The sequence below is a fragment of the Alexandromys fortis genome, unplaced genomic scaffold (assembly GCF_014885135.2).
Source record: "Alexandromys fortis isolate MF-2015 unplaced genomic scaffold, M_Fortis_MF-2015_v1.1 scaffold_190, whole genome shotgun sequence".
Lineage (NCBI taxonomy): Eukaryota > Metazoa > Chordata > Mammalia > Rodentia > Cricetidae > Alexandromys > Alexandromys fortis.
In genome coordinates, this window is record NW_026068059.1 from 953,559 (window position 1) to 968,886 (window position 15,328).

Sequence of the window (15,328 nt, forward strand, 5' to 3'; positions counted from 1 at the left end):
GAGTGAGGGAAGGCAGGCAGACAGTAGAATCCCTTCCATGTCCTTGTATGTGGGCTGCTACCAGATGATGTGGCCAAGATTTAGAGTACGTCTCCCTTCCTCAAATATTCCACTCAAAAAGTCCCTCATAGGTGTGCCCAGCAGTGTGGGTTTAGTTGACTCAAGAGTCATTGAGTTTGACAGCCAAGATTAGCCATCACACCCTGGAAGGAGCTGTGGAACCCTGGTTCATTCTCTCTCTCTCTCTCTCTCTCTCTCTTTCTCTCTCTCTCTCTCTGCTTTTTAGCTCCTGATGTAAGCAGTTCACTCCATGCATGCTCCCCACCATCATCATCTGTTACCATTACAGAGGCCCAAAGCTTCAGGACACACCTGCACACCTTCAGAACCACGAGCTACATAACCCTTTTTTCTTTATCAGCTAATTGACTAGCTGAGGAATACAGAAATTTGGTAACAAGGAAGAGGGCCATTATCACCCATGTGAGGAGGTGGAGGAGCCTTTGAAATTGGTTTGTGGGAAGAGTATGGAGGTTTTGGATGAACAAGTTAGAGCAATCCTAAAATGCTATTGAGAGGGCTGGATAGATAGCTCCATGGTTAATAGCACACACTGCTCTTCTAACGGACCTGAGTTCATCTCCCAAGTACCTAGGTCAGGGAGCCCACAGCCATTTATGACTCCAGCACCAGGGATCTGATGCTTTTAGCCTCAGCACTCTCAAGTACATGTGCTCACACACGCAAACACACACACATATAATTGCACATACTCGCACAGAGACAGATACACCCATGCACATTCTTGTATATACACATAGATATACACACATACACATGATTAAAAATAAAATAAATCTTAACAAACACGGCTAAGAGGAGCTTGATGTGGGACAGTTGTGATGGCTCTGAAGAGGACATTGATAGCAATGTGAATAGTGAAAGTCATGCTGGTGACATTTCAGATGAAAAGGATTGTTTGTGCAACTGGAGAAAAGGCCCTCTTACTGACACCGCGGCAAAGACTTGAACAATGCTGTGGCATTTTATGAATGGCCAATCTTAAAGACAATGAACTGGTTTACCTGACAAACACTGATTTTTTTTCTCTATTTTTTCATTTTTATTAGTTCTTTGATAATTTTGTACAATATATTTTGATCATAGTCACCTGTCCCAGACTCCTCATATATCTGTTTTTCCTTCCCATCTACCCAACTCTCTCCTCTTTACCTGCCCTCAGATCTGTCAAGGTCAGTTTCTGCTGCCCATATTCCCTTGGATGTGTGACTTTGACTAGAGGGTAGTCTTCCCATTGGGGTGGCACCCTTAAAGAAATCTGACTCTCCGTCTCCCAGCAACTATCATTGCCAAAAGCTCATTGGCTGTGGGGGGCTTCATGCCCACCCCCTTCACACACTGGAGTTTGGTCTGGCTGTGTTAATGCAGGTTTTGTGCATGGTGTCTTGGTGCTGTGAGCTCGTATATGCAGAAAGCACTGCCTCCTTACACTCAGCCACCTCTGGCCCTTATACTCTTCACACTTCCTCTTCTGCAATGACCTTTGAGCCTTGGGAGGAGGAGATCTGATATAGATGTCGCATTTAAGACTGAACATTACTCGGTCTCTTATTCTCTGCACCTTGATCAGTTGTGGGTTTCTATGTTGGTTGCTATCTACTGCAAAAGGACGCTTCTCTGATGAGTGTTGGATAGATTCACAAATCTGGGTCCACGCCACATGTCTTGCAGAGATTTTAGGACATCACATCATAGGAATTACTGGCTGCTTTCAGCCACATACACAGTGAGGTTAGAAAGACTGGAGAGACCTGTAGTTTAGTCAAAAAGAGGAAAAGTATGTAAAGGTGTGGGCAAGAAGGTTGCAGCTGCTAAGCCTTAGCAGTTGTGTTGGCTAGACTTATGTCAACTTGAAACATTAGGTCAATAGGAAAAATGTCTCAAGAGTTCCCCGGAAATCAGCAAGTGCTAAGTGTAGAAGCACAGATGTATTTCAAAGACTTTCTACTGTAACTCGTTTCAAAATTACGCTCCAGGGAAGCCTGCGGGTCCCCAGGATTCCACTTCTGTGTTGAGCAATTGCCATGGATTAAGTAGAGCCGAGCAGCTTGTTCCAGCAGCAGACATTGGTGAGTCTACACGACACTAGCTTTACCCACTGTGACAGAGTGCAAGAGTTACACAGCCATGACCATTTCAAAACCTCTGGACGGTCAGCCAGTGAGTTACAGAGCTGAAGTTCCTGCAAAAAACTCTCTGAATGGGTGTTGCATAGTGGAGCCGTGGGAGTCAAGTGAGTGTCTGCAAGGGTGACAGTGGGAAGAAGCATCAGGAACGTGCAATGCCTGCCAAAGGAAGCTGCATGCGGCCGACAGAGGCAGCCCAAGCCAGCAGTCAAACTGATTTTAACCACCCCACACAAAGCATGCCAACAAGACGGAAACATAAGCACACACAAGGGCATACACATGAACACACATGAAAATAGGCTCAAAGATTTTACAGATTTCCTTTCGATTTCTCATTTGTCCATTTTAAAGATTAGCTCGCAGCTGATTATTTCCTACATGGTGCTAGTAATCCTTACTCTGAAATCTGTACTTCCAGAAACATCTCTCAGAATGTTCTTAAATTAGGCCAAAGGGCAGCAGGTGCAGTTTGGTTCTCTAGACATAAGGTAGTATTTTCACCTGTTTCCAAAAGCTAAACATTCAAGGGGGGAGGTATTTTTACTAATGGGAAAATATTCTGCAATATTAATTTTAGGTCATTTTCTTCTTTACTTTAACTTACAGCTACTTTGTTATACTCCCTGTGCGTACCTCTGTGTCTAGAAGAGAAAGAAGAAGAAGGAACAAACAACCTGGACTTCTCACACATTTTTCCTACCCTACACTAGGCAACATTAGCCTGTTCTGTATTTAAACCAAGATACGGTGAGTTTCCTCCTGGGCTGGACACTACAGCCTCATTCAGAGTAGCAAATTAATGGCTCGGGTGGCTAATTTTCAGACGATGTCCCTAGATACTATGAACACACCAAATTTCAACTTGCACACACATGCACGCGCGCACGCACACGCACACACACGTATGCACGTTATCTGAATGAAGAAATAGCTCCTCACATGTATTTGCTGACTCTGTGTGAGAGCTTGTGCATGTTTGTATAAACACATGTGCACATCTGTGCCACAGTACATGTGTGGAGGTCAGAGGACAACTCACAAAAGTTGGTTCTTTCCTTCCATCCTATGAATTACAGGGCTAGAACTCAGGTCTTCAGGCTTAGCTTTAGCACTGGGCCACCTCAGTGGCTATCTTTGGGCTTTAAAGACATAGTTATATAGAGAGAGCAGCCGGGCAAGCGAGATCTCATGGATTCATCCGTGCTGGTCTTAGAAAGCTATAGAAGCTCTTTCCTCAAAATACCACTCAGGCTTAGCCAGAAATAGGCAGGAATCCGTTGTGATGGGTAAGGGATAAATGCTGTAAATGCAAGCTGAGAAGACAGTGTCACGGAGGTCAGCAGGGTGCTCAGATGTGCAGGCCACAGTCTCATGGGACACATTAAAGCAGAAAAGTAGGGAGCATGATTAGGAAAGCGGGGAAGGTCGAGGGATAAACTGGAGCACAGAGGCAACCGTTCTTAATGTTTGGGGACCAGAATGTAATGTTTCATGAAGCTTGCTCCTCTGAGTATTGTCCCATTTCAGCGCACCTCAGCAGGGTGTCAGGTGGCTCTCCTGCAGGCAAAAGAGTAGCTTGGGATATTGGAGGATCGGTCCCTACCACGATGTCCCCGTTGACGGTTCTGCATTGTTTCCAGGAACAGGGTATGCATAGCTCCAAGGAGATGCCAGTCCTTGGCCTTCTGATGGCATTCATTAACTACCACATGAGCCCTTTTTTGGCTTGAAAACCAAGGTGAAGAAACCAGAGTACCATGGAAGCAAAGAGCAGAGCTGAGGACCTAGGTGCAAGTCAAGGGCACTCAGCGACTGTGTTTCAGAATATCCCTGTGTGAGTCATCAGGGGTGTCACAGACAGTGCGGCAGGGGTGGGAGACACAGCGCCACACCACCATCTGCAGCAGCCTGAGAAATTCTGTTAGGAGATTTCCACTCAAGTGAAGCTGGGTTTCTCAACCTTACCACCGGAAAGAATTTCTGGGTAAGTCAGTAGGAAGCAACATTGAAGCTTGTTAAAAGCTTTGAGGCCTGAAAAGAGGAGATGGCACGAAACTAGGCTGTATGCTGGGAGAAAGAAGGGTGGAGTCAGAGAGCCACCTGAGACAGACATGCTGAAACTTTAGCCAGAAAAGAGGCTGGATGTGTGCTTTACCTTGGCATAAATAGTGTAAGAGGCCATGTCCAAGTGGGCAGGTAACTTAAAGGCTCCTGGCGGTAGGTAGGAATTCCTGCAGCATGGCCCACTGGGAAAATGGTTGCAGAGCAAGCTTGAGGGCCTGAGTTTGAATCCCCAGCATCCGTGGGAAATCCAGTTAGTGTGTAGCCCTGGGCTGGAGGGAGGAGTTAGGTGGAGCCCAGAAGCTGACTGGCTAGCCAGTTTAACTGAGATAGTACGCTCCACGTTCAGTGAGAGATCTCATTTTAAAAACATGAGATAGAGAGTAATGAAGACATCCTGATGCCAACCTCTGGTCTCCACGTGTGCCCACATGGATAAGCTCAGCTGCAATCACATGTGTGCACATATGTACCAACCCCTTGTCAACACAAAGAAATACCTAAGTATAGACACTAACTATAGGGAGGGGGAGGAAGAATAGTGTTGGCTCCTCGTGGTAGGTAGCCCAGAAGGCCTCGGTTTCATGATGGCTCTGCCCTTATCACCTTCATGCATTTGTGCCACCCAAGCCTCCAGGTCAGTGGTTCTCGACCTTCCTAATGCTGCAACTCTTTAATACAGGTCCTCATGTCGTGGTGACTCTTCAGTTGGAAGCTCTGCCTCAGCCCACTCCTCCCTCTCCAAACCCTGACTGCTCAGAAAGACCATCAAAAGTCCAGGCTCCTCCCCCCAAAGCTCAAGACCACTCCTGCAGAGTATTTAGGCTCCCGGTCCCTAGATCTGCCATCTCAATTCTGGGGGGTTGAAAAGGTCACCTGAGAATGCTTGGCTCATTAAACCTGGTCTTTTTAATTTGACTTGATCTGGCTTACTGTGTCAGTAGAGAAACCCACTATCAAGGATCCAAAAATAACCATAAAATTATTTTTGCTTCTATTTCATAACTGTAATTTTGCTACTATTACAAATTATAATATAAATGTTTGTGTTTTCTGATGGTCTTAGGCAAGCCCTCTGAAAGGGTCATTTGACCCCAAAAGGGATCCTGACCCACAGGTTGAGAACCCCTACTCTAGACTTTTTTTTTTTTGACAGATGTACAACATGGTGTATTTTGTAGATTAGCTCCTTATCAAATCGATGATTTAAGAAGATTTTTTTCCATTCCATGGCCTGAATCTACATTTTATTGATTACTTCATTTGTTGCTCAGAAGGTTCAATATTGTCCCATTTGTTTATTTTTGTTTTTATTATTCATTTTGTAGCTTAACCAAAAAAATTCATTACCAAATGTTTGAATGGAAGCTTCACCCCAGTCCCTGACATTTATGTATCCAAAGAGTCTGTAATGTTCAGATGGAAGCGTCACCCCAGTCCCTGACATCCATATGTCCAAAGAGTGTGAAATGTTCAGGTGGAAGTTCTAACCTAAGCCCACTTCCCTTGGAGTTGCTCAGTCCAAACTCTGCCCCTGAGAAAGCCTGCCAAATGATGACCCCTCCCCAGAGATGCTCAAGACCACTCCCACAGGGTATTTAAACTGTCCCCCAGAAAACAAACACGTGGTTTTCAAGTCTTCCTTTCCTGTCTCCTCTCTGGAGAGCTGGAAAGCCATCTGGGAGCGTGGTATCCATCAAACCTGGGCTTTTTCTAATTCTGTTTTTGTTTTGTCTGATTTGGATTACTACATCAGCAGAGAGGCTTATTGGGGTGCAGAAACTTTTCATGTATAGGTACCACTGAGGGGCTGTTTCTCTCCCACTGGCCCAGGGCCATGTGGTGAGAAAACCCCTTTCTCCCCTGTACCTGCTCTCCATCAGGCTAAGATCAGTTTTCAACTGGGAAAGTTGTCCTTTCCAAATCATTGCCTTAGAGGCCCAGGGCCTCCTGTGATATGGGGGGTGTCCTACCAAAGACTCAGCTGTGTCAGACCTCTGACCTGTTACTGGGACAAGGACCTGCCTTTTTGTCCAAACAGCTGGACCTCACTGTCTGTGGATGGCAGCCATGCTTGAGATCTCTGGCAGCAGCAGCTGAACTCACCTGGGAGGCTCTCAAGAACACCCTGTTCAAGCCCGTCATGGTATAGTCCACCCATGGCCTCTCAGAACTTCTGAGTCATTCTTCTCTCTTCCTCCTTGGGCCTTCAACCCCAAATTACCTTGGCCTCCAGTCCTGCCCTAAACCCTGCAACCCTCCTTCCTGTCCCCTCCCTCTCTGGTACCTCCTCTCACTCCTGCCTAGAGGCTGTGATGGCCTTATGCTCACCTTGGCCTGTCTTCTAGATCAACCACTTACAAATCCCCCACTCCCTCCTGTTTGTTGATGGAAGTTCCTTTATAGACAGGTCAGGGAACCACCAGGTAGCACAAGCAGTGGTCACTTCCACTAAAACAATTGAAGTGACCCGCCAGACTATGGGAACCTCTTCACAAAGGCCAAATTAATTGCTTTGACTAGAGCACTCCAGATAGCCAAGTGTCAATGAGCTAACATCTATACTGACTCTAAATATGCCTTTCTAATAGCCCATAATCATCTGTCCTCTGGAAGGAAGGGGGCTTCCTCACTACCAAGGATACTCCCGTAATTAACTGGCCCTTACAGCCAAGCTCTTGGAGGCCCTCCAGCTTCCTGTAGAAGTAGCCATAATTCACTACTGGAGACACTAGTCCTCCAAAGACCCAGGGGCCTTAGGCAATGCCAAGACTGACTCGTTAGCCCAAGGGCTAGCCTCCAGCTCCTCTGGATCAACAGAACATATTTTGGTTTTGACTCACTCCTATTAGCCCTGTTATCAACCAGAAGACAGGGACAAACTCATGGAAAAGGGGGCCACACAAAGGATTGATGGTTCTACCTAAGTAGCAGTCTCATCCTTCCACAGGGCCAGGCATTGCTTATCATTTCAGACATCCACCAGACCTTACACATAGGCCCCAAGGCTTTGTTCCATTTCGTAGAGCACCTCTTTGACCCTACCCATCTCTGAGCACGTATTTCACGGTTCACTCCTCCTGCCAGACGTGTGCCAAGGCCGATCCATAGGGGCCTTTGTACCAGCTTCGTGGACATCAACCGGGTGAAGATTGGCAGGTTGATTTCACTCCTGTGTCCACTCATAAAAAACTCCATTACCTCCTAAGGTTGTTGACACTTTTACAGGATGGATAGAACTGTTTTCCACCTCCAGGGAAAGAGCAGGTGTGGTGGCCCAGGTACTCCTGGACTACATCATTCCTCCATCTGGCGTGCCACAAACCATACACATGGACAATGGGGCCAGCCTTCACTTCCAGGGTCATTGAGCTCATGTCAGAAGCTCTCAGCATCTTCTGGAAGCTTCACACCCCCTAACATACACAATCCTTGGCAAAGGTGGGAACAGCCAATGGACTCATCAAGCAACAGCTAACCAAGATTTCCATTGAACTCAGGTTATCTTGGCCCTTCCTTCTCCCCATTGCCCTTACCCACATCCAGGCCACCCCACATTCTCCTACAGGTCTAAGCTCTTGAGAGCTCCTTTATGGCAGGCCCTTCCTCCTCCATCACCACCTCCTGACCCAAAGGCCTCCACTGGCTGGGTCTCTACCCTACCTCCCCCCTTCTGAGGTCCCTTCTCCGTTCACATGCTGACAGCTTTCTCCCTGCCCCCACACCAACAGACCCAACTGCACCTGAGCCTGCTCTTGCTGGGGGACAGAGTACTCCTCAAGCAGCTAGTTCCTAGGTTTTTTTTTGAGCCTTCATGGACAAGACCTAACACAGTGATCCTCACCACAACTTTGGCTGCCAAGCTCCTGGGACAACCATGCTGGTACCACCTCTCCAGGTGTTCAGGATACTTGGTCTGTCCAGCAGTGGGGACCCTCCGGTTTTTCAAGATGTTGCAATGAAGGGCCTATCTGCTCTTCTTCCTGACACACTCATCTTTGTCGGTACAGCCAAGGCATGATAACAATCTATTTTTTCTCCTAGCAACCTGCCTTCTCAACTCTCTCAGGGAACAGATGCCTGAGGCCTCCAGGAAGGCAGTTAACTGGATGCCTCTCCACCCACAACTCCCAACTCTCCCCTCCCCCAAGTGGCACCATGCCCGCAGGAAGCAGCCAGACATGGACCGGCATCCATATATCCAAAGAGTCTGGGATGTTTGGATGGAAGCCTCACCCAAACCCCTGACATCCTCATATCCACAGAATCTGGAATGTTCTGATGGAAGTTCAATCCCTAGTCTCCTTCCCCTGAGAAATTCCACCAAACATTGACCCCTCTGCAAAGATGCTCAAGACCACTCTTACAGGGTATTTAAACTGGCATCCAAACAACAAACAAGTGGTTTTCCAGTCTTCCTTTCTTGTCTCCTCTCTGGGGGTGGCTGAAAAGCCATTCAGGAGCATGGTATCCATTAAACCTGGACTTTTTCTAATTGAGTTTTATTTGGTCTGATTTGGATTATTGCGTCAGTAGAGAGGCTTATTGGGGTGCAGAAACTTTTCACTAAAACCAATGTTTTCTTCTGGAAGTTTTATGGTTTCAGTGAAGTGACTGAGATAATGTTATCTTGTCTTGATCTTACCTTGTCTCCAGTTTGTGTCTGCTCAGGCATTTTTCAGCCCCTAGTTTGTAGCATGATTAGTAAAAACCTGGAAACAGATATTAAGGTTCAACCTGAAAGCCAGAAAAGCGAAACAGCCAGTCACTCGCTCTTACCTCTACCTCAGTCTGAAATGGTGATACTGCCTCCAGGAATCTCAGAATAAGACTATGTCTGAGAGCTGTTTCCTCCCAACTTACATTCCTCTCTAGGGCTGAGATTAAAGGCTTGCACTACTGCCCAGTTCCTATGGCAAACTAGTGTGGCTACTGAGATTAAAGGTGTGTCACCACTGACTGGACTGTAAAGCTGACCAATGGGGCTGTTTTAGTCTCTGACCTTCAGGTAAGCTTTATTTATTGAAAATACAAAATAAATAGCACTACACTAGTTCCCCGAACAATCACATCAGCCCTGGCATCATATTCAGGACATCCTATGACCTTGACCAAAACCCAGATGTCCAACCAAAACAGCCACTGTGTTCTGAAAAAAACTGATGTCGCAAGGTTCCCCTGACCTACACCTGACAATTGTGTCATTGAGGTTTTCCTGTATAAATGTTGTCCTCCGGAGTTTCAATCCCAAGAGGTTTTCTAAGACCCCAGCCAGTTCATGGTCACTGGCTAAGAAAGGGACTCTCATTTAGCCTGATATGGGGTGGTGGTCTGTAACTTCTCACAGGTCCTACAACATCAGGTTTTGCAGTTAAGTCTTTTGTGTGTGGTGTATCATAAGGGCCACATCTCACCCTCTTGCATGCAGAATTCTAGTTTTCTCCCCATCACTATTGAATTCCAATCTGTGAAGGGTGGGAAAACATGAAATTTGAAGGGAAAAGATGAGGAAATGGGGAGGGCATTGGCTTGGACAGGAGGGAATGGAGGGCGAACCTGATGCAAACACATTATACCAAGGCACATAATTATCACCCTATTCTTTGGTGGTATAACAGCTTGTGCCAGGTTAGCACTTGTGGTCAGCCACATTGGTTACCAAATGAAAAGATGCCTAATGAATATGAGCAAATGTCAGATCAGTCTGGAAGATAGTGACCTGGGTGGCTGCCACAAAGATTCTCATTTCTTAGAGCATATCCTTGACCACCCTGGGCACAGTTTGATGAACAGAGCGGAGAGAAGGATGAAACAATCCTTTTCTGAAAGACCAGGCACTCACAAAGAAAGAAAAAACACAAAAAAAAACAAAAAAAACCCTAAAATGTATAGATAATTATACTGTCCACCACAAAGACTGGTATTATTAGATATGGGTTATGTTAAGAATGTCTTCTCTATAAAAAAATTTTAACATCTTGAGTAAATTGGAATTTTTACATATTTGTTTTATTTTATTATACTTAAAATTATGTCGATGAACATGGGTCTGTGTGTGCTTACGTACATGAGTGCAGGTGTCCTCAGAGACCAGAGGCCTTTGGTCTGTAGAGCAGGAGCTCTGGGAGGCTATGAATTAAAACAGGCTTGGGTGCTGGGATCTGAACTCGGGTCCTCTGCAAGAGCAGTGAAGCAGACTCCTGCAGAGTGGGGGCTCTCTCCTGGACCCTGGTTAGGCAGGAAGCATATACAAACACCTGCTTTCACAGAGAGATCCTCTATTTATTGGGGAAGAGGAGTTAAAGTGGCTGCTTAAGCGAGGAAAGATGAGAGGTCTGTGCTAGGCTGGGCTAGGAGGTGGTGGTATATTTTGTCTGGGCATGTTAATTAAGGCAGCCGAAAGGAGGATTTTTGATCGCTGGACTTCAATACTGTGATAGCTGGATCTTGGTAGTCAGCCTCAGAAGGAGGAAGTGGCCACAAAAAGGGGAACAGACCTTTGTGGCTAGCTTTAGGAATGTAACCTAATAGTTTTTAGCAAGGCAGAGGCAAGTGGGGATAAGGGTAAGGCCTACCAGAGCCACAGGCTCCAGTGGGCTAGTGTCCCTTTAAGCAGTGTGCACTCTAAACTGCTCAACATCTCTCTGCCTGGAAAACTTGCACGTCGTAAAGTGTATAAATAAAAGCAAGTCTAATTTCAGTAAGACAGATGAATTTTAGCCTGTTTATATACCACAGGCTTCAGGGCTGTGGAAACGCATTGTAGCTTTACCTATCAACTCATGTGAGCCTCAGAAATAGATAAGTGGGGGAAAAACAGGCCAGGAAAAAATACATACAACTTGATGATTTTAGTATCGTAATACAGCACAAGTGGGACCCAGTGGGCCCCAAGGTGGGTGAGTCCAAACCATGGCTGAGGGCCAGACAAATATGCCATACAGACAGAGTTTAAGTGTGGAGTTTATTAAGACAAAGGGAACAGAAAGAGGAGAGAGAACAGAACAGACAGAGCGACACAGATAAAGAGAGAAGGAAAGAGGGATGGAGAGAGACAGAAAAGCTATCTCCTTAGAGAGAATGGCAGAGAGGAAGAGAGAATAGACCACTAAGGTCTATTCCCTTTTTGTGGCCACTTCCTCCTTCTGAGGCTGACTACCAAGGTCCAGCTATCACGGTATTGAAATTCAGGAATCAAAAATCCTCCTTTTGGCTGTCTTTTAAAGGGACCTTTGCACCTGCATACAGACTAGGACCCTGGGCTGGCCAGCGTACTGCCTGGATACATCCTGCCAGATGACAGGGCAGCCACCATAATGCCTGAATCCTAACAAATATGCTTTCCAAAACTCGGACAGATCTTCCCTCCGTACATAGTAATATATCACACACTGTAAGTGAATTTTCACAAGAGCTATTGATCCATGTGCAGAGGAGAATAAGATGAGAGAGTGCTTGTTGGCTTCCGGGATTTATTTAGTTCTATTTTGTTCCCTAAGCTTGGAGATGGTTGTGGAGTATTCAGCCAGGCAGGCAGCTCGGCAGTGGAACATTTGTCAGCATTGGAGGGCATTGAGTTTGACCCCCAGAACAGTAAAAACAAACAAACAAGAAAAGCCAAACGACACCGAAATCACCTCGCCTCAGAGCTGGGGATGTAGCTCAGCTGTAGGATGCTTGCCCAGCATACGCAAGGCTCTGAATTTGACCCCCAGCACAGAGTAACAGCGCAAGTTGGCTTACACCTGCAATTCCAAAGCTCAGGAAGCAGAGGCAGGAGGATCAGAAGTTCAAGGTCGTTCTTGACTACATAATGAGTTTGAGGCCATCCTAGGATATATGAAACCCAATATAAAAAGAAATAAGCCCAAGTAAACAAGAAACCAACACCTTGCCTGAGCAAATAATTGTTTTCATTGGTGAAGGGGACTCTCTCCAGCCTGAGCACAGCAGACATGGCTCTGGCAGGCCTTCCTCTCCCTCCTCCTCACTAAAATCTTTTAGACTGCATCCCTAAAGCTAGCCACAAAAGTCTCTTCCCTTATTTGGCCACTTCCTCCTCCTGATGCCAACTGCCAGGTTCTAGCTATCAAAGTATTGATTTCCAGAAATCAAAAGCCCCCTTGCGGCTGCCCTAATTAACATGTCCAATCAAAATTAAACACCTCGTCCTAACACGGGGTTCTCTTTTACCTTTATAAACTGCCCTTTGCCTATGGACCACAACTGTCTCTTCTCTATCCAGAGGCAGCCCTGTGTCTCCTGAGGACCAGTACCCCTTTCTCTCCTCACTTGTTCCCTTCCCCTTCTCCATCGTCCTCCATCTCCTGTCTTTGTCTTTTATTCCCTGCCCTTCATCCCTCTGCGGCAAATAAATCTCCTTCCTGCTGAGAACTTGGTCTTAGGGGGTCTTGTACCAGTGCTGATTCTTTCAATCGGCACTACTTAAATAATAAGTACATTTTATTCATTATTTTGTATAAGTGACTTTTGTTTATTTAAAAAAGTTAAGTTTTGTTTTTAAAATCAGCCTAAATCCTGTCAGAAAGTCTTCATAATGAAATTGGTGCTTTTTCTTGGAAAACAACATATCAAATGGGCCCATCTAGTGGTGAGTCAGAGAATCGCCAGCGTACCTGGACGTCCACCAAGCGAATAAGGCTTTTACATGGTAAAATCCTGGAAAGCCTATGATTTCCCCCGTTCTCTTTCCCTTTCGGGTCAGGCTTCTCTTTCCCTTTCGGGTATTACAGTGCTTGCTTGCTTGCTGTGTACCATCCTGTGGCAGGGACATTTTCCGCACCTTCCTTCATCTATACATACATACATATAGACATCCCCTCCCAGTGTAGAGGTGTATCCTCACAGCGACACATGGTTCAGGTCACTCTGTAAGAGCATCTCATTGAAAGACACAAACAAGGTGCAGAGAGTGATGAAGCCTGTTGGGACAGCTGCTGGGACAGCCGATTCCAATTTTTCATTGTTTCTTTGAAGAATTGTTTAAAGACCGTAGGCTCCTGTACTGAGGTTTGCCACAGGCCATGACAATTCACTGCTGTAGTAGAGGCAGGGATATCAGGAGTTCAAGGTCATCCTTGGCTATATAGAGTTTGAGTCCAGCTACATCTAATCAAGTCTCAAAGAAACAACCAACTAACCTACAAACAAAAATCAAACAGGCTGTAGTAACAACTCCTGGGCTCAGTCCCATCTTATACTTATGAACAGTATAACCTTGTATCAATACCTCAACTCTTTTTTCTTCTTCAACTTTCTCATTTGTGGAATAAGGATTATTCCACAAATATATTGATATATTTTGGTCTCATATAGTTATTGTAAAGATGAAGTGACTGTTAGCTGTCAGGTAATTAGAAAATACTAAGAACATAATAAGCATGCAATAAAGATTAGCTATTATTTTTGTGTTTGCAAATTTGAAAACATTCAGAGTTTTATGTGGTGATTTTTTGTTTGTGATCTAACAAATAAAGCTTACCTGAAGATCAGAATACAGCGCTAAGCCACTAATTAGCCATAGAGGCCAGGCAGTGGTGGCACACACCTTTAATCCCAGCACTTGGGAGGCAGAGGCAGATGGATCTCTGTGAGTTCAAGGCCACCCTGGGCTTCACGAGATTGATCTAGTCTAAAAGAGAAACAGAGCCAGGCAGTAGTGGCACACACCTTTAATTCCAGTACTTGGAAACCACACATCTTTAATCTGAGCAATAGAGAGGTGGAGACAGGAAGGGATATGACTGGGCAGAGAGGTGGTGCTTTCTGACTCAGGCAGAAAAACAGCAGAAGACGACCTTGCAGGTGTAATTTTTAAAAGAAGGGGAGATCTGTGTTAGAATGGGCTAAGATGGGGTGGTAAAGGAGACAGGAGATGAGGAAAGAGGCAGGTAGGATTTGTTCTGGAAGGACAAAGGACTGCCTCTGGACAGAGGAGACACTTAGGCAAGTGGAGGTTTATAAAGGTAAGGGAGAAACCCTGTGTTCCAATGAGCTGTTTCATTTTAATTGTGCAAGTTAATTAGGTGAGGCAAGGGGACTTTTGATTGTTGGATTTGGTAGTCAGTCTCAGGAGGAGGAAGTGTCCAAATAAGGAAACAGACCTTGGTGGCCAGCTTTAGGAATGTGATCTAATGGTTTTTACGAAGGACAAGGAAAGGGGAGAAGAGCAAGGCCTGTCGGAGCCATGTTTGCCAAACTTGGGCAGAGGGAAGGGGGAGGAGGGGAAAGGCCTGCCAGAACCACATGCTCGAGCCCGCTTGTGTGCCTTCAGTAACAGCATTTAAAACACGTGATTAACTAAAACATTCAAGTCGGTTAGAAATGTTCCTTCTCCTCTCTTTAAAATCATGATACAAAAATTCATTGTCTGTGACAGGAATCTTGTAAACAGAAGATAATGTTTTTAGTTTACTAAAAACGTGAAAAATCTGCTCAAAACTCTTAAAGACGATAGACTTCATTTGATAAATTAAAATCTAAGCTATGAATCAGCTGGCATATGCATGACTACAGAAGGTTGGTGATGAAATAATAAGAAGCAGAAAGAAATATTTAAGATCTCTCCTGGAGTTCTGCTTAAGACCTGCAGAGTGCATTATTCAACAGCAATCAAAATTCTGGCTTGTTCCATGGAGATGGATGAAATAATTCTGGAATTACTTTGAATAAGATTATTGTCAATTTAAAAAAAAGAGATCCAGGTCTGGCTGTATGCTTCTATAATCCCAGTACTTGAGAGGCAGAGGCCAGAGGCTCATAAGTTTGTCGCCAGGCTTGCTGTATGATGTGTCACAACAATCAGTCAGTCAATCAAATAAACTAACAAATCATAAATCAAACAAGGGGAAGGAAAGGGAGGAAAGAGAGAGAGGGAGACAGAACAGTCCACCCATGTTCTGAAATGTGTTTTAAATGTGATATGGACATGAAGACAGATGTTTCCAGCAGTACAGTGGATTGGCCAAACGGTAAACATGTGACATTGCATATGAAACTCTGTGCTGAGTGTCTCTCCATAGTCATGCCTGTAATAT

At 45.3% G+C, this 15,328-nt stretch overlaps 1 long non-coding RNA gene across 1 annotated transcript; it reads left to right on the forward strand.

Annotated features, from left to right (window-relative positions):
• The first annotated feature begins 2,744 nt into the window (after window positions 1–2,744).
• On the forward strand, window positions 2,745–5,156 carry LOC126487349 (uncharacterized). The gene is made up of 3 exons (XR_007588345.1): window positions 2,745–2,957; window positions 3,851–4,194; window positions 4,954–5,156. It is a non-coding gene; the product is annotated as an uncharacterized lncRNA (long non-coding RNA).
• The last annotated feature ends 10,172 nt before the right edge of the window (window positions 5,157–15,328 follow it).